At 46.0% G+C, this 20,131-nt stretch overlaps 1 long non-coding RNA gene across 1 annotated transcript; it reads left to right on the plus strand.

The window, feature by feature from the left end:
* The first annotated feature begins 12,547 nt into the window (after positions 1 to 12,547).
* LOC141025299 (uncharacterized) lies at positions 12,548 to 13,481 on the plus strand. The gene is made up of 3 exons (XR_012186777.1): positions 12,548 to 12,670; positions 12,767 to 13,119; positions 13,255 to 13,481. It is a non-coding gene; the product is annotated as an uncharacterized lncRNA (long non-coding RNA).
* Positions 13,482 to 20,131: the final 6,650 nt, after the last annotated feature.

Here is a 20,131-nt window from a genome sequence, read left to right on the forward strand (position 1 = left end):
GGCGGTGACGATGATGTTGAATAAAGAAACTCTGGATTCTTTTACGGCGAGGCGATCGTCTTTATGGTTGGTGATGCTTTTGGGAATCAGTCTGTTCAAGCGCCTTGAGATGGACATGTGTATTCGGGCTCCGCCGTTAGCTTCACTTTTGATGAGCCACCTTAGAAGGTAAGGATAAGAAGTGTCTCAAAGCTCGAGGTCAAAAAATCCACGTACACAACATTATTCCCCAGAAAGTGCCTCGCATGAAATTTAGTAACTGAGAAATGGTAGTAAAAAGGAACCAATTTTTTTAACTGAGAAGTGCCGGGTGCCTTCAAGAGTAGTTCTTGTGGAAGACTAATTCTCCACGGACGAGGATTAAACAATCGGTCTTATAAACTCGAGTATACATACAACATAAATAATAAGTCCAACAATGTGTTGAGTAAATAGGCAATTTTTTGATTAACTTAATCCACGAGTAAATCACTAACATGGCATCGACAGAAATAATCGCATACTGATATTCAATCATGCAAACACATACTACGCTAATTGCAGACAGATCTACGTATAACGCTAGCATGGCTAAAACAGAAAACAAAAGGAGCGGAATAAACGAGTTATACCCTTTAGTAGGCCAGGCAGAAGCCGGCACAACGGTGGCGGCAGTGGCGTCCTCGGCGGCCTTCTTGTCGGCTTTAACCTTCTCAGCGGCGGTACGTTCGGCTTCGGTGGACATGGTGATGATGAGGACGAGGCAGACGTAGTGGAAGTAGACAAACAGTGAGCAGTCGCGTAGTCGCTTTCCAAAAACCTATTCGCCCCTCTCCCGTACAGGAACCAGAGGGGCAGGGTTTCGGAGACCTGCTCTCCCGTCGATCGTGTACGCGGCGGACAGGATGGAGTCACCGGCGGCAGTAGCAGCAAAGGAACGACGGTGGGCAGTGCGCATCAGCAGATGTGATCTGTTCATGGCGGCTAGGGTTAGGAGGCACCGCGCACTTATATAGGCGCAGCCGCGTGGAGAGACGTGGGCTCGACCCACATCCAAATCCGTGACAGCCCACGATCTGACATCTCAGATCGTGGCCCAGCTGTCAGAAACTATCCGTTAATGACTGGCAAAAATAAGCTTATAGGTGTGAGCTCGGCACCCCATTACAAAAAGAAATAAACATGAGCTACCGTGACTTGCAAGGACCATCGAACATGTACAGACAAAATTTCTTACTATTAGTTCATAGCAGAAACCAAAGAGTATCATAACAATGGTTCAATCTCCTTCGAGGCTTTAACAACCGATAAGAATGAGGTGCCTGTGTAGGAGAGACGGAGCCGTAGACGATATGACAGCCTAGCTACTTTGAGAGTGGAGAAAACCATAGACTGAGCCTCATCTTTGCACTCATCTTTCGCATGAGAGTGGACATGTGCGTCCCTCTCCCTCGCTCTGATCTCTACCGATACAAACCACACAAGTTAGTAATAGCCGTTTTCTGATGCACGATGAAGCTGGATGACCTCCCCAGTCTATTGTCGCGTGAGATCCTAGCGAACATACGCATCGCCGGCAACATCGCAGCCTCATGACCTTAGTGTTGGGGAATGTAGTAATTTCAAAAAATTTCCTACGCGCACGCAAGATCATGATGATGCATAGCAACGAGAGGGGAGTGTTGTCCACTTACCCTCGTAGACCGACAGCGGAAGCGTTATCACAACGCGGTTGATGTAGTCGTACGTCTTCATGATCCGACCAATCAAGTACCGAACGCACGGCACCTCCGATTTCTACACACGTTCAGCTCGATGACGTCCCTCGAACTCCGATCCAGCCGAGTGTTGAGGGAGAGTTTCGTCAACACGACGGCGTGGTGACGATGATGATGTTCCACCGACGCAGGGCTTCGCTTAAGCTCCGCAACGGTATTATCGAGGTGTAATATGGTGGAGGGGGGCACCGCACACCGCTAAGAGATCTCAAGGATCAATTGTTGTGTCTCTGGGGTGCCCCCTGCCCCCGTATATAAAGGAGCAAGGGAGGAGGAGGCCGGCCCTAGGAGGGGGCGCACCAAGTGTGGAGTCCTACTAGGACTCCCTAGTCCTAGTAGGATTCCACCTCCCATATGGAATAGGAAAAGAGGAAGGGAAAAAGAGAAGGAAGGAAGGGGGCGCCCCCCTTCCCTAGTCCAATTCGGACCAGACCAAGGGGAGGGGTGCGGTCACCCTTGAGGCCCTTTTCCTTCTTTCCCGTATGGCCCAATAAGGCCCAATACGTATTCCCGTAACTCTCCGGTACTCCGAAAAATACCCGAATCACTCGGAACCTTTCCGAAGTCCGAATATAGTCGTCCAATATATCGATCTTTACGTCTCGGCCATTTCGAGACTCCTCGTCATGTCCCCGATCTCATCCGGGACTCCGAACTCCTTCGGTACATCAAAACTCAATAAAACTGTCATCGTAACGTTAAGCGTGCGGACCCTACGGGTTCGAGAACTATGTAGACATGACCGAGACACCTCTCCGGTCAATAACCAATAGCGTGACCTGGATGCCCATATTGGCTCCCACATATTCTACGAAGATCTTTATCGGTCAGATCGCATAACAACATACGTTGTTCCCTTTGTCATCGGTATGTTACTTGCCCGAGATTCGATCGTCGGTATCTCGATACCTAGTTCAATCTCGTTACTGGCAAGTCTCTTTACTCGTTCCGTAATACATCATCCCGCAACTAACTCATTAGTCACAATGCTTGCAAGGCTTATAGTGATGTGCATTACCGAGTGGGCCCAGAGATACCTCTCCAACAATCGGAGTGACAAATCCTAATCTCGAAATACGCCAACCCAACAAGTACCTTTGGAGACACCTGTAGAGCACCTTTATAATCATCCATTTATGTTGTGACGTTTGGTAGCACACAAAGTGTTCCTCCGGTAAACGGGAGTTGCATAATCTCATAGTCATAGGAACATGTATAAGTCATGAAGAAAGCAATAGCAACATACTAAACGATCGGGTGCTAAGCTAACGAAATGGGTCAAGTCAATCACGTTATTCTCCTAATGAGGTGATCCCGTTAATCAAATGATAACTCATGTCTATGGCTAGGAAACATAACCATCTTTGATTAACGAGCTAGTCAAGTAGAGGCATACTAGTGACACTCTGTTTGTCTATGTATTCACACATGTATTATGTTTCCGGTTAATACAATTCTAGCATGAATAATAAACATTTATCATGATATAAGGAAATATATAATACTTTATTATTGCATCTAGGGCATATTTCCTTCACTTAGGGCTCAGACACATGCGTCATCTGGCGACCGCCTCCCCACCACCTTGGCACACCGATGTGTGCGCCGTCCCCTACAACATAAAGGCCCCATGACCTCAAGCAAGCGCATCTTTGACCATCACCGCCGCGCCAACTCAGCAAACCGGCGCACGCGCCGTGCTCCCTCGACGAGCCACTCTGCGTTCTTGCGTCGCTGCCTCCACATGCCATTCCAAGCATGGTTTTAGCCCGCTATAGCGTTTAGAAAAGATCTCGCGCGAAGGGTCTTTGCTCCAAACACATGAGCAAACAACTTAAATAGCTCGCTATAGCACCACTATAGCATTTAGAATAGGCCGCTGCTAAGAGGCTTAGCGCGCTATTTAAAACTTTGGTTCCAAGGGAGATGGCCGAGAGGAGAGAGATGACGTAGGCTTAGGAAGAGAGGATGAATGGGTACCTCACATCCGGCTTCTGATCCACCATAAACACGTCATGGTTGCTACCCTGGCGCCCGTCGACCTGTGACCACCATAGGAGAATACACGAGATGAGGAAGGGAATAGGGTTTCTCTGGTTCGCTCGATGGATCGATTGCATTGAGTGGATCGGGAATTGAATCGGTTGATCATGCAAAATCGGCACTTAGGATGGCATGGTGTTTTGACATGATCCCAACACCACATCATAGGGATCTAGATCAACACCAGGTCACCTACGTGATGTGTCTGGTATGAATTTTCCCATTGGCGAGTGGTAAACAAAGGTGATGTAGAGATTAATTGTCCTTGAGCTAAGCTGAGTTACTAAAGAAGAATCTGATCGCGATACGTGAATTAATTTTTGTTGCCTTGTATTGATTGGTTTTAGTATTTGAAGATTGATTATCATCTGTTAGTTAACTTGGGTTACGAAAAAGAAATCAATCGCCATGCGTGAATTGAATGTGTTACCAAATAAAAGTTGGCTACTAATCTGCGCCGGCGCGCCGGCCCAACCGTTCGGCCGGTCAGCCCCTGGCCATCCAATTCAGCCGCGCGCAGCCATCCGATTGGGTTTGCGTTCTCTTCTTCCTTCCCCCACTCGTCTTCATCCTGGTTTAGCCCTCATCCGTCATCACCCGACGGAATTTTCTGTAGCCCCCCATGGCCCCTCCTCCCCCTGGCCTCCTGCTTGCAGCTCCGCATGTCGGCTCGCCGTCGCCGCTCGCAGCATCAGTAGCCATAGATCTAGCATCTTTGACCTCTGTCGTCGTCTTCTTCACGACAGGATGTCGTCTCTTCCCCTCTTGTGTCCGGCTCCTGCGGGTCAGCCGCACCTTCTTCCCCCAAGCTCTGCATCCGTCTCTCCTGCACACATCTCGTCCTGCCTCCGGCCGCCTCGCCCCCCGTGACAACTGCTGGAATTTTTCTATTTTGGGCCTAGCCCAATAGCAGTTTCAGAAATTCCTAATAAATCCTAAAGGCCCACGTAGCCCATTCGTGCAAGGCAAGAGGTGGAACTAAAGTTTAGTCCCACATTGCTAGTTTAGAGGGAGTTGGATCTCTTTATAAGGGAGGCTCTTTCTCCACATATATGAGGATGAGAACAAGAGGGACATCCGCGCGTGCTCCTCCTCCGCCGCCCGCCTCGTCACGACGTGCCGCGCCGCGGGTTGCGGGAATGAGCCGATGTCTACTTTGCCACGCACGACGTGTATATGAAAGGTCACGCGGAAGCTGAAAAGGCGCACCTCTTCGCCTGCCGCCTGTTCATTTCATCTCCCTCGTTCTCTTCAGCTCCCGGCGCAGCCTCTCGCCTCCTTCTCTTCTGCCTATAAAAGGGAGGTCGCTCCTCTCAGAGAGACGCACCAGAACCTCTTCTTCCTCTCACCACAAGTTCCTGACCACTGCTCTACTGCTACGTTCTTCCCCATCCCGGCTTGCGGCGTGCACCGCAGGCACAGTAGGCCTCCGGAACCGCACCTTTTGAGTCCTGTACGGGAGAAGGGTGATAAGGTTTTGGGGAGCGCTCAGCGCGACTACTGACTTCTTCGTCACGGACGCCCCAAACTCCGACGACTACTTCCCCGACGACGACTTCTTCCCCGACGTCGACAACCTCCTCGACGACATGGTTGGCGAGGACACCTACCCCAAGACCAGTGCATCTGCTCCCGTTCCGTACGTTCTCATACTCTTTCTGTTAGAAGTTTTGTCACAACTTCTTGCTCTAATGTCTGTTCTAGATGTGTTCGGTTCTAGTTCATATATACAGATGCTATTTACCTTCTCTCTGTCGAATTGCATGACTTGTTTTATCTCTGCTATATTAGTCATGCTTTATCTAGTATTTCTGTCAATAATATCATTCTGAAAATTGCTCATATTTCCAACAATCCAAAAACCTTATTATAGGCAATTTACCCCAAGTGGTTTTGCTGCTTCCATGAGACCTCCCATGTTTGAGGGTATCCACTATAAGAGGTGGCGCGTGAGAGCAGTCTTATGGTTTCAAACCATGAGTTGCTATGACGCCACTCTCGGCAAACCTGATGGAGAGCTTGATGCTCAACAAGCACAAGCTTTTCAGAAAATGGATACTCTGTTTAAGGCTGCTCCCTTGAGTGTTCTTGGTGAGAACATAGTTGATGCTTATGCGTCAATTGATAATGGAAAAGATATGTGGGATGCACTCGAGGCCAAGTTTGGGGTCTCGGATGCTGGCACTGAGTTGTACATCATGGAGCAATTCTATGATTACAGGATGACTGAAGAGCGCTCCGTGGTTGAGCAAGCTCATGAGATACAGTCATTTGCTAGAGAACTTGAGCACTTCAGTTGTATGCTACCGGACAAGTTTGTTGCCGGAGGTATCATCACTAAGCTTCCTCATTCGTGGAGGAACTTTGCTACCTTACTGAAACATAAGAGACAGGAGTTTTCCGTTCGGATCTCCTTGGCACTCTTGATGTGGAAGAAAATGCGAGAGCAAAGGACACACGTGCTCGAGGTATTGAGGGAGGATCTAGTGCCAATCTGGTATAGAAGAAGAACTTCCAGCCCCACAAGTTCAAGAACAAGGGCAAGTTTGATGGTAAAGCAAAGTTTGATGGGAAGAATAAGGTTGTGCAACACACGAACTTCAAGATGAAGAATGACAAGAAGAAAGGTGTTTGTCATGTGTGTGGGGATCCTGATCATTAGGCTCCTAGTTGCCCTAATCACTATGACAAGCTTCATCCTAGGAAAGGCGGCAAGACCGCTAATGTTGTCACTGGAGACACTGACATGAAGGATGCTGGGTATGGTATATTTCCCACTATTCTTTCAGTATGCCATTCTCCTGATTGGTTGATTGACACGGGTGCTAATGTGCATGTATGTGGTGATATTTCCATGTTTTCGTCTTATCAGACCATAGGGACTTCAACCGTGCTGATGGGCAACGGTTCAAGTGCTCTGTTCGTGGTTTTGTCATGGCCGACCTGAAGTTTACTTCGGGGTAGATCGTGCGGCTGAAGAACGTGCATTATGTCCCCTCCGTCAATAATTTTTTTTAGCGGATCTCTTCTGTGTAGAGATGGCTATAAGCTTGTCTTTGAGTCGAATAAATTTGTAATATCCAAGTATGGAACCTTTGTCGGTAAAGGCTATGAGTCAGGAGGCCTGTTTCATTTATCCTTATCAGACGTCTGCAATAAAGTTGTTAATCATGTTTGCAAAAATAGTGAATCAAATGTTTGGCATTCACGTCTTTGTCATGTTAACTTTGGTTGCATGTCACGACTAGCGAAGTTGAACTTAATCCCTAGTTTCACCACTATCAAGGGATCTAAGTGGCAAGTTTGTGTGCAAGCTAAGCAACCTCGTAAGTCTCACACGACTGCGGAAACGAGAAATCTTGCACCAGTAGAGCTCATACATTCAGATTTATGTGAAATGAATGGTGTTTTGACAAAAGGTGAAAAGAAATATTTCATGACGTTAATTGATGACTCCACTAGATACTGCCGTGTGTATCTTCTGAAATCTAAGGATGAGGCTTTGAACTTTTTCAAGATCTATAAAGCTGAAGTGGAAAACCAACTTGATCGAAAAATAAAGAGGCTTAGGTCCGACCGTGGTGGAGAGTATTTTTCCAATGAATTTGATGCTTTTTGTGCGGAACATGGTATAATCCATGAGAGGACGCCTCCCTATTCACCTCAGTCAAATGGGGTGGCCGAAAGAAAGAACCGTACTCTAACAGATTTGGTTAACGCCATGTTAGACACATCGGGTCTCCCCAAGGCATGATGGGGGGAGGCGATATTGACTGCATGTCATGTCCTAAACCGAGTTCCCACAAAGAATAAAGAGATAACTCCATTCGAGGAATGGGAGAAGAAACGATTAAAACTCTCTTATCTACGAACGTGGGGTTGTTTGGCGAAAGTCAATGTGCCAATTCTAAAGAAGCGCAAGCTTGGACCAAAGACCGTGGATTGTGTTTTCCTGGGATATGCTTTTCATAGCATTGGTTATAGATTCTTGGTTGTAAAATCTGAGGTACCTGACATGCATGTCGGTACGATCATGGAGTCGAATGATGCGACTTTCTTTGAAGATATCTTTCCCATGAAGGATATGGCTACCTCATCTAATCAGGAGATGCCTAGTTCATCGAATCAGGAACCAGTTACAATTATCGAACCTGCCATTTCGATGGAACACTTTGAAAGTCCTGTGGAGGAGAACAATGAAGTTCCTACTAGGAGCAAGAGACAGAGGACTGCAAAGTCCTTTGGTGATGATTTTCTTGTGTATCTCATAGATGACACTCCCAGTTCTATTTCAGAGGCCTATGCATCTGAAGATGCTGACTACTGGAAGGAAGCGGTTCGTAATGAGATGGATTCCATCATGGCGAATGAAAATTGGGAGATAACTGATCGTCCTTATGGGTGCAAACCTATAGGATGCAAATGGGTATTCAAGAAGAAGCTTAGGCCTGATGGTACTATTGAAAAGTACAAGGCTCGGCTCGTGGCTAAGGGTTATACCCAAAAGGAAGGTGAAGACTTCTTTCATACTTACTCACCTGTGGCTCGACTGACCACTATTCGAGTTCTACTTTCACTAGCTGCCTCACATGGTCTTCTCGTTCATCAAATGGATGTTAAGACTGCTTTCCTAAATGGAGAGTTGGACGAGGAAATTTATATGGAACAACCAGATGGGTTTGTAGTATATGGTCAGGAAGGAAAAGTGTGCAAGTTGCCGAAGTCTTTGTATGGACTCAAGCAAGCACCTAAACAGTGGCATGAGAAGTTTGAAAGAACTTTAACAGCTGCAGGCTTTGTTCTAAACGAAGCTGAGAAATGTGTGTACTATCTCCATGGTGGGGGCGAGGGAGTTATCCTTTGCTTGTATGTTGATGACATACTGATTTTCGGAACAAATCTGAATGTTATTAAGGAGGTCAAGGATTTCCTATCTCACTGTTTTGAGATGAAGGATTTAGGAGTGGCTGATGTCATTCTGAACATCAAGTTGTTGAGAGACGATGATGGTGGTATTACATTGCTTCAATCTCACTATGTGGAAAAGATCGATCTTGAGTCGCTTTGGCTATAGTGACTGCAAGCCCTCTCCAACACCAAATGATGCGAGTGTGTTACTTCGAAAGAATCGAAGAATTGCTAGAGATCAATTGAAATATTATCAGATTATTAGCTCGCTTATGTACTTAGCCAGTGCTACAAGACCTGACATCTCTTTTGCTGTTAGCAAACTGAGTCGGTTTGTCTCAAAACCGGGAGATGTGCATTGGAAAGCTCTAGAGAGAGTTTTGCATTATTTGAAAGGCACTGCGAATTATGGAATTCACTGCACCGGGCACCCAAAGGTGCTTGAAGGGTATAGTGACTCAAACTGGATCTTAGATGCTGATGAGATAAAGGCCACAAGCGGTTATGTATTCACTCATGGAGGTGGCGCTGTTTCTTGGAAGTCTTGCAAGCAAACCATCTTAACGAGGTCAACAATGGAAGCAGAACTCACAGCACTAGATATAGCTACGGTCGAAGCAGATTGGCTTCGCCGGCTCTTGAATGACTTGCCGGTTGTTGAGAAACCTGTACCGGGTATCCTTATGAACTGCGACAATCAAACTGTGATCACGAAAGTGAGCAGCTCAAAGGATAACATGAAGTCATCAAGACACGTTCAGAGAAGGTTAAAGTCTGTCAGGAAAATGAGAAACTCCGGAGTTATTGTATTGGATTATATCCAAATGTCTAAAAATCTGGCAGATCCTTTTACTAAGGGTCTATCACGTAATGTGATAGGTAATGCATCGAGGGAGATGGGTATGAGACCCACAATATGAGTTGTTCACAGTGGTAACCTATTCTTTATGATCGGAGATCCCGTGAAATAGATGTGGAAGACAAGTTGTTGATCAACTGAGAGGAGAGTATCCTTACTATTAACAATACCACTCCATGAAGATGCAATACTCTCCTAAAACTGCATGGCAGGTTGATGTATATCTTAAATGTGTTCTAAGTGGCTCATTTAAGCAGAGATGTTGTCCTGCAGAACATCTTTTGAAGAACACACCTATATGAGTCTGATTGTTAAACGTCGCAATCTATGAGAGTAGGGTTCTCACTAGTAAACTCATGAAAGGTCTCGGAGTATGACGCATAAGCTCCACCCGCGGGGAAGACCAACGGTAGCCACGTATCGATCAAGGCTTTATGTGAAACTAGATTCACAGAAAACTTGCAGTTCAAGGCCCAGTCCACTGTTCAAGTTGCTTACTAGTGTAGCATAGAGTTCTAGGTGGAATTTCAACTTAACAGTCTCCACTGCAGTACCGGTATATAAAACAGTGTTTTGGAACAAAAGGCAAATTTTGTGTGCCTCTGAGATTTGGTGGGGGATTGCTGGAATTTTGTCTATTTTGGGCCTAGCCCAATAGCAGTTTCAGAAATTCCTAATAAATCCTAGAGGACCACGCAGCCCATTCGTGCAAGGCAAGAGGTGGAACTAAAGTTTAGTCCCACATTGTTATTTAGAGGGAGTTGGATATCTTTATAAGGGAGGCTCTTTCTCCACATGTATGAGGATGAGAACAAGAGGGACATCCACGCGCGCTCCTCCTCCGCCGCCCGCCTCGCCACGCCACGCCTCGTCATGACGCGCCGCGGGTTGCGGGAACGAGCCGATGTCTAAATTTTTGCCACGCACGACGGGTATACGAAAGGTCACGCGGAAGCTGAAATGTTTTTGCTGTAGTGGTGATTGAATACGAACACCGCGCCTCTTCGCCTGGCGCCTGTTCGTTTCGTCTCCCTCATTCTCTTCAGCTCCCGGCGCAGCCTCTCGCCTCCTTCTCTTGCGTCTATAAAAGGGAGGTCGCTCCTCTTAGAGAGACGCACCAAAACCTCTTCTTCCTCTCGCCACAAGTTCTTGAGCACTACGCTACTGCTAAATTCTTCCCCATCCCGGCTTGCGGCGTGTACCGCAGGTCGGGACAGTAGGCCTCCGAAACCGCACCTTTTGAGTCCTGTACGGGAGAAGGGTGATAAGGTTTTTGGGGAGCGCTCAGCGCGACTACTGACTTCTTTGTCACGGACGCCCCGGACTCCGACGACTACTTCCCCGACGATGACTTCTTCCCCGACGTTGACAACCTCCTCGACGACATGGCTGGCGAGGACACCGACCCCAAGACCAGTGCATCTGCTCGACTGCTCCCGTTCCGTACGTTCTAATACTCTTTCTGTTAGAAGTTCTGTCACAACTTCTTGCTCTAGTGTCTGTTCTAGATGTGTTCGGTTCTAGTTCATATATACAGATGCTATTTACCTTCTCTCTGTCGAATTGCATGAATTATTTTATCTTTGCTATATTAGTCATGCTTTATCTAGTATTTCTGTCAATAAAATCATTCGGAAAATTGCTCATATTTCCAACAACAACCCCCACCAGCATCTGGCGCTGCTCATCACCGTGTTTGAAGCACCGGTGTAGCAAATATGCATGGATGTAGCAAAAATCTTCGCCGGTGGTAGCAAAACCAAAGCACAGTTGCAGCGAACCGCCGTTGCGGCCATCGCGGGTTGCAGCTAATCCACGAACGGATGAAGCAAAATCCAGCGGCGGTTGTAGCAAAAACGTCGCCGCCATCGTCGAACGTCACAGCTAAGTCGAGCATGTAGCAAACAACGATGCCGGTAGTAGCAAAAACATCAACTGTTGCAGCTCCCGACTGAGGTCACAACTAATCCGTACATGGTTGTAGCCAAAAAAAATCACCGGTGGTAGCTCTGCCATAACCGGTTGTAGCACACATAGTCTTCATTCCAGCAAAAACATACAGCTTGTTGATCGCCGCCGTCGTCGCACGCCGCAGCTAAGCCGTGAAGTATGTAGCAAACAACGACGCCGATAGTAGCAAAAGCAACAACGGTTGCAGCTTTTTTGGTATTGACAGTAGCCAGCCCTGACATATGTCGTCGTGATTGAAGCTTTTTGCGATGCTGGTCGAAGCTTTTTGCGACGCCGGTTGTAGCTTTTTGCGATGGCACTGAGCGGTCCCAGCATTTGGCGTCACGGGTTGAAGCTTTTTGCAGCGCCTGTGGTAGCTTCCTTGAACACCAGTTGTAACATGGGAGGTGTCGCTTAATGCTCGCAGCTCCGGTGAGATTCTCCGAGTAGCAAATGCTCAACGGCGTCGCCCATAGCAGCTCGCAGTCTCCCCCGTCGTCGTCTGCCCCCAAGCTCATAAGCCATGGCGCCCATAGCAGCTCGTAGGAGCCCCCGTCGCAGTCTACCCCGAGCTCGCCAGCCATGGCCGCCCTGACCTTCAGCTCGCAGGCCATGGCGCATGGGAGCAGCACCCCCATGGAGGAGGTGCAGCGTGAGGTGTGAAGGGAGGAGTGCTCGGAGCTGCCTGGTGCTATGTCGGAGGAGGCGAGGTGGAAAGCGATGGGGAAAGCGAGGTCACGGCCGTGAGGAAAGGATAAGGTACACGTGTTCCCTTCCTGATGGCTAGCGCCAGCATGGCGAAGTGACCGGCCCGAGCGTTCATCCGACTCACCGCGCGTAAACGTTTACCATAAAAGTTGGGTTCGTCTGGCCATATCGTTACCCAATAAAGGTTGGGTTTGTTTGGCCAAATGAGAAAACCAGTGAAAACCGGTGGAGAGAAGAGAAGAGAAGAGAAGATAGAGATAGAGATATAGATATAGAGATAAAGATAAATACTAGAGATAGAGACAGAGATTGCTCTGCATTTTCTTTTAGCAGCAAATCACCTGGTGATTGAATTTGCCACCATTGATACTTTGCCGATTTGGTGCTGTTTCTTCTTCAGAGAAGGTTGCTCAACTTTCCATCGGGCGGATCTACAGTTTTGGAAGTAAGACCATGATTTACCTCTCTCTCAGATTTCCACGCAAATGATTCCTAGCTCCTCGGATCTTCTTGATCTCCGGGTTAATGATTTCCTTCGCAGGAGATCCGCTTCCAGGCTGAAACATGTACAGAGCCCTCCACACAGGAGCCTGAAATCTACTCCACTTCTCTTGTACAGTACGAGGAAGGACATGGTGGTGAAGAAGAGAGCGGCAGTGATTGCGGCCCTGTCCATGCTCCTACTCCTCATGCTGTCCAGGCCATCCCATCAACAGTTCTCCAATTACTCCTGCAACTGCTACCGAGAGTGCTACTTAGGGTGCAAGCACGCCTTCCCGATGCTCTGCAAGGTCGTGTGTGGCGGCAGCTGTGATGACAAGAATGACCCCGTAGCCGCCTGCATGGTCGCCTGCACCAAGGACTCCCTATGCGGCGTGCCGGCGGCGCCATCCGGTAAGAGGACCTCCTAGCACCTTGCTTTATGATATGGGTGCGTTCGTAGAGGCACACTCATGGAATATGTGTGCTCTTTATGCTGTTATTTTGTTCTGATGATCTTGTGCTTGCACTGCCATTTTGCATATGCAGGCGCCGCATATTGTAGCCATGCGTGCAACGATACGTGGGGTCGCCATGGACGGGCCAAGGTTCCTTGAAGATTGAAGATCCGGCCGATCATGGGATCATATGATGTCGAACTGCTGCACCAATGCAATAAAATGTATTTGGCTTCGGTGCACTACTTGTGATTGTGAGGAAGTTTGTGAATCTTATAATAAAGCTAGTTATCAATGCATTTGGTAAATCCCTGCTAATTTGATGTGTCTTTGATACCATACTCTGACCAGATTGCAAGATCACAATTGTCTTATCTTCTTTCTGCGAGGAATAAGTAACGAAGGAGAGGGTTAATATAACATGTAAAAGAATTCAAACATCAGCAAACTAATCGAAGCCTTGCGTGAGTCTGAACAAAAGCAAAATAATTTGAAACAAGTTCGTCAGCCACACACAAAATGGGACATATATAAGCCGCAATTTGACGTACGATTGGCCCGTCTTTATACAATCAAAAGAAAAAAGTGAACATGAACACATGCAAAATACCAACTAAAAGGTACTCCTTCCATAAAGAAATATAAGAGCGTTTATATCACTAAAGAATACAAGAGTGTTTAGATCACTACTTTAGTGATCTAAACGACGCTCTTATATTTCTAAACAAAGGGAACAACTAATTAATTGTACCAGCCTTGTGGTTGTTCATCCTAACGACCCGAGTTTAGTTCCTAGAATTGATAATGCACAGGGAGAACCACTTATGAAGAAATATCTTGATACTGATTTAGAAAATTCTGAGGACCTTGCTTATCTTCATACTCATACTAAAATGGCCGTATGTATCCCTAGTTGGTGCAGAGGCTGGGAAGTGACAATCTCTTCCATTTTAAAGAAGCACAAGCTACCTCACGACAGACAGGGAGGCGACTACACTGGTGGCCGCGAGGGCACCCGCGGCCGCCCCGGATGTCGGCGGGGCAATCGCTTTTGGGCTCTCTCCGGGACGATCTTCGACGAGGAGGACCGCACTGTGACCAGATTGGTGGCGGAGGTCCCATCGCCGATGCCGTCGGATATCATTTGCGAGTCTCTTCTCGTGGGCTATTCGGAAGAAGAAGTCGCCAGAACATCAACGTGATTGTTCTGTCAAGCGATCAGCCTTGGGATGGACAGAAGGGGGAAGATAAGGTCGAGGTTCTCCGGCGAACGGCTCCGACGATCATTCGGCCATGGAAGGGACCAATCCCCACGGTACGTTTGCGGGCGCTAACTTTGCAGTACTTCATTGATCCCCATTCTTGGACTGTATTACCACGACGGAAGAAAAAACGGCCAATGGCAACACTGGTGCCGGCGCCGGCGGCCGACCAGATCGGGGCGATCAGGGAGGCTCGGTGCCTGCGTTTGAATTCGTTGTTGGGCCAGTCTGGGCCGAAATCAGCGCAGGGGTATGTGGGATCAACAGGCACTAGGTATACGGCCTAGTGCAGAGCCGAGGATGTTGGGCCGCGTGCAAATATGATCGAGGACGTAATGGGGGCGAGTGGACATGCCTGGCTTCGTTTCGACTGCAGTTAGAGCATCTCCAACAGGCGCGCTAGATATGGCGTGCGGGGGGAAAATATGTAAGCAAAACTCCCTAACAGTAGATATATTCATATGTATAGTTACATTTCAGTAAAAAAAATTACAACTTACAGGCACATATCTACCAGTCTAACCAAAAGAGAAGATTTTACTGTGCGAGATTCGTTCACCCCATCCCCGAGAATGTCAAGAGGAGCAACGCAACATGTCCCTGTATCATACATAGTCTTTTAACAAGAACGACAATCACACACCCAACACACTGAAGCACACACTCGCGTGTATACATCATATGTATATTCAACTCAACAAAGAATTCAAATTCAAACATTAGCAAACTCACCGAAGCCTAAACGGGACTTACTACTGAATAGATGCAAATTTGGTTAAAGAAAGAGAGAATTGTGCAAATTCAATTCACAGAAGGTGTCTATTTTGGACCGGAGGGACTACTTCACATCCCCAGGAACTTGAAATAGCAATCTGTCCGTCACTACTACCAAACAGCATTGTTTGAAAACTGCATTCGGTTTTCGTTCTACATCAGCACAGGTCTCTTCACCATGCGCTTGTCTAATCGGTTTATGATCCAAGGTTAGTTTCAGGTGCGCACTAGGCCACTAGGGGCTAGTAAGTGGCAGTAGGCACCATCTTGTTTAGGAAATCAATGCCATGGCAAAAATGGCTACAAAATAGACAAGCCTGAAATTGTGGGGAATCTGATGAGCTAGCAAATACTGCAATACTTTGTCGTGTTACACTACAAATTTTCCGGGTCAAATACCGATATTGCCCTCAAAACTCCAGTACATAAAGACCACATATCTAACTGTCTAAGAGAGCCACCAATCACCTGAAAACTCCCACGTCAGTTCCCTTCCTACTCACTTGTCATAGCTCGTGCAGATAAGGAGAGGGGATGGACGTGCAGAAGAGGGCCGCCGCTATTGTCACGCTGTGCCATCCAAACAACAGGTGGACGCCATGTCCTTCTGCAACTGTTACCAGCAGTGCCACGACGGGTGCAGGCACAGCGTCCCTTGGTGCCTTTGCAACGTCGACTGCGCCGGCAACTATGACGGCGTTGACAAGAAGGACGCCCTTGCCGCATGCATCATGGTCTGCAGCACGGACTCCATCTGTGACCCGTCGGTGGCACCAACCTGTAAGACCAACAGAACACCTTACTTGCATTCCATTTGCTCCGTTCCATTTATAGATGAATTCTCCTGAACATCGATGCAATATATGCTCTCTTTTTTCTATTGATACAAAGAAGAATCACCATCTGGTCTTAGGATCTTGTGCTCGTCTTGACCATTTTTGCAGATACACATGGTGTTGTGGATTGTATAGCTGAGTGCAACAAGAGGTGGGGCAACAATTAATGCCAAGTAACCTTCAAAATAAAGAGTTGAATAGCCTCTGGATCATTGGATCGTGATGTTGAACGGCTGTGATTGGTGAACCAATCAATAATCAATAAAATGTATTCTGCACGTCCGCACAACAGTTGTGAAATTTTGCAAATCTCAGAGTGTGACATGTTTACATCATACTCCAAACCTTAGCAATCCCATCCACTTAAACATTAGCAATCTCACCGAAGCCCTCCCTGAATCTCAGGGAAAGCAAAACAACTCAACATTCACTAGTCAGAACCAGGTAAATACAAATACGCTAAATGGGCATAAGCAGAAATTCTACGCATAATTCGTCCTTGCCTGATACAACATGGAACACAATCAAAAGAAAACAGTGAATATGAACACACACAAAATGCAAGCAAGATCAGCTGAAAGGTTCATACTAATTAATTGTAGCAAGCCAGTTGGTCAATTGACTACAGAAAGTAGATAACAAGCCAGGTTGATCAAAATAAGCGATTAATTCCAATAAGCCCACTTCACGTCTGACTAGTGCATCCTACATAGAGGGTGGATTTTCCTCGCGGGTCGCAGCAAACAAGCCCCTTCTGCATCTCAGCCACCAGACTGTAACTCAAGATACCTGCAGGGCAATCACAGCATCAGTCAAACCAAATGTGTGCCATTCATTCATGAAAATGTCGTTAAAGTTTTATCAGATGATTTTGTATGACTCAAATAGTAAACATTAGCTTCACCATTGTGGAGATCTCCAAAGGCGAATCATCTCAGCATTACAAAACCAACATTAGAAACACAGAATAGGTAATTTGTAGTGTAGTGACCTTCGGCTTCTATTATTACTTTATTGGCAATTTTTGGCTATATCTGGTCCTAATAGAGGCTAAAAGATCAGTGGCATACAAGGGGTTCATGGAGTAGGAAATAAGAGATGTCAAAGTTTTGTTTCTAGATCATTATCGTTCTTCTTTTTAAATGCAGAAGCAGCTAGTTAGTCACTAATGGATGAATTTAATCAAATTCATGATGTAGAAGCCTGAACTAGGGATCATGCATCGCCTTATTAACAGACAGAAGACTTAATTCAGTCAAGAATAGATGTCTTTTTTTCATCTGCACAACATTTGACCACTACTTCCAATGATAATATGTTGTTAGTACACAGTAAAATTCGTTGTCAAAGCAGTATTTATGGTGAATCTTGTCGTGCCATTTTGATGATATGTTTAATATAAAGTGTCAAACATCAACCCTGATCAATTTTAAGAAATTAAACTACCACAAAGCATAACATATAGTTTGCAGCAGACAACGGCCAATTGAATATGCAACTAGCAATGAGAGGAGCCAAGAAAATGTTTCAGAAAACTGCCTAAAACTAGAATAACCTTCCACAAATCTGCAATACTTAACTGCAAGTGGAACGATAAACAGTAGTATGGCATGGCACGAAGGCATGCTCTTCAAAATTTTGTTACAATAATTAGTTCACTGGGTATCACAATGATCCAAAATAAGCAGCAATGTGAAATGCCATATCTATAAATCCCATATAAGTGAAGGAAATATAGAACAAATGATCAGGTTATTTTTAGTTGTCAGTCACTTACGCAGAGAAGTACATATAAATCACTAGAACCTGATTGAGCCATAACCACAAAAAACTAATCAAAGGCAATGTAGCATGTGTAAAATTAAAATAAAATCTATGAATCATGAAAAAGAATGTATTTCATTCTGCTACCACTTAACATGAGACCATTATAATCTATGACTGAGTAGGAACAAAATTTTGCACAAAAGTGGGAAGGGTATCAAGTCATCAGTCATCTGAGGGAGCTAGAAGGGAGAAAAACCAGCACTACTAGAGGGGACTTGGGTAGTACTAAGGTGGAGGTAAACTGAAAGCAATGCAGCTGGATGGAACAGAGAGGCAAGCAAAGAGCATATCTAGTAGAGGAGCTTAACACATCAGCAAATAAAAGAGAATGTAAGTGGGTGAAGGCATGCGGAAGAGAATGCAAAGCTGCTGAGGAAGGGATGATGGGAAGTGGCCAAGTGGGAAACAGTTAAGCAAAAGATTGTAGAGAAAAACTTACAACCCTCTCTTGCAATTTAGTACTTGAGAATGGCAGTAAAAAGGAAAAAAATACATGTTTTTGAAAGAACAGTTCAGAACTTCAGATACATCAACATACATTCAGATGATAAGCTTTCCTGCTCAATCAGTATATCATTGATTCAGCATATCTTGATCAGCTCCATCAAGTCCACCACCAATGCTTGTTTCTGCAATCATAAGAAGTCAAATAACCTAATGGAAAGCTGAAGAGCTACAAGGAGGCATCAACACAATATTTACACAACTCACAAATGTAATCTGGAAAAAAATTAACTGAGTTCTGATACAACATTACAAAGATAAACAAGACCATACAGCCTGTCAAATTGAAAGAATATTCCGATGCAGGTGTTTTCAACATGAGAAAGACCTGCGACACAGCACTAACACTACCAACATACAATTCTTACATATGTCAAAAGGAAACAGTGAAATTTAGTTCAATTGTTGCAGAAAGAATTTACCAATCTCGGTGTTCATTACTTTAAATAGATATTCATATAATAAAATGATAAAGACATATTGCTATGTTTGACTTGATAACGAATAACAGTATGTGATAACGTAAGAAACTCATCACTACATATTTGTTAACAAACCAGATACAATACAACGATGAACTGGTGACATAAAAGGCATAAAGGACACTATCAGACTAGCTACAAGTAACAGATGTGAGTCCAGACCATAACCATCAAATAAAGCTCTCACACAAGCATCAGAACAGAAACATTACTGAACAAATTCGCTATATATATGTTGAAGAGGTCAATCAAGCAGCAAAAGAATTAGGTAATATGATTATATGACACTACTTAATTAAAATGGTTAGCTTAACACAAAAGAATGTGAACAGCATACTCCATCAAATAATTATCGAAAATCAACATGGATTTGTTATAACCAGAGTTTGAAGACATGGTATTACCTGCAGCAGACACTTTCTAATGGATAACTGATATCACAGTTACTGTTTTCAGGAAGTTTACTGAACTGCAATGACTCAAGCTGGACCATGAAGATACTGTCAAATGTCCGCAAGAAAGCCACATTATTTTCCTCAGCATAAGCTACCATCGGTGTGTGCCTTATATTCTCTGAATTCATGGGAAGTAGCTTATCCAGTTCAAAAGTTCGTCCCAGCACCCATGAAGCAACACCATCACAGTCGGTATTCCTCTTCCATAACTCGGTGGCGAATCCTGTCAGGGAGAGTACGCGCAGCCCGCCACCCTCTGCTCGCATAACCATCAAGAATTGATCTTTGGCAAAGGTATCCATTGGCAGACCTAACACAGCTAGGCTCTGGCTATCCAAATCAACCTCGAGAATTACACTTGTACTATCCCCAGGGAGCAAGATGTAAAGAGAATCCCCGACCAGCACAGGGGCATGCTTTCGTATTCCATGGCCTCACGTGGAACCGGTGTTTCGATGAGATTACTCCACACACCGGTCTCCGACGAGTAAATGGCGGCGATCGCTCGTGCATATTTCTTCTTGTAGTTTACCAATACCACCTGGAAGTGCTGGGCGTCGGCGGCAGCGCGAAGCACCTGCCCGTCCATCAGGGTAGTGGCCATGTCGATCCCTAGGGGAGCAGCAACGCAGTGCTGGTCGCCGGTGACGGGGTCCCACACCAGGACCTGGTTCCGCAACGAGTGGGAGATGAGCACGAGGCTGTGGCGGCAGCTGAGGATACTGTACCTGTCATTGAGATTCAAGGAGAAGCGCCCGGCAGGGACACGATCGGGGGCCTCCATGGCAGGCGTGTAGGAGATGCCTGGATAGTCGCTGCGGAAGAAAC

The sequence above is a fragment of the Aegilops tauschii genome, chromosome 6 (assembly GCF_002575655.3).
Source record: "Aegilops tauschii subsp. strangulata cultivar AL8/78 chromosome 6, Aet v6.0, whole genome shotgun sequence".
Classification (NCBI taxonomy): domain Eukaryota; kingdom Viridiplantae; phylum Streptophyta; class Magnoliopsida; order Poales; family Poaceae; genus Aegilops; species Aegilops tauschii.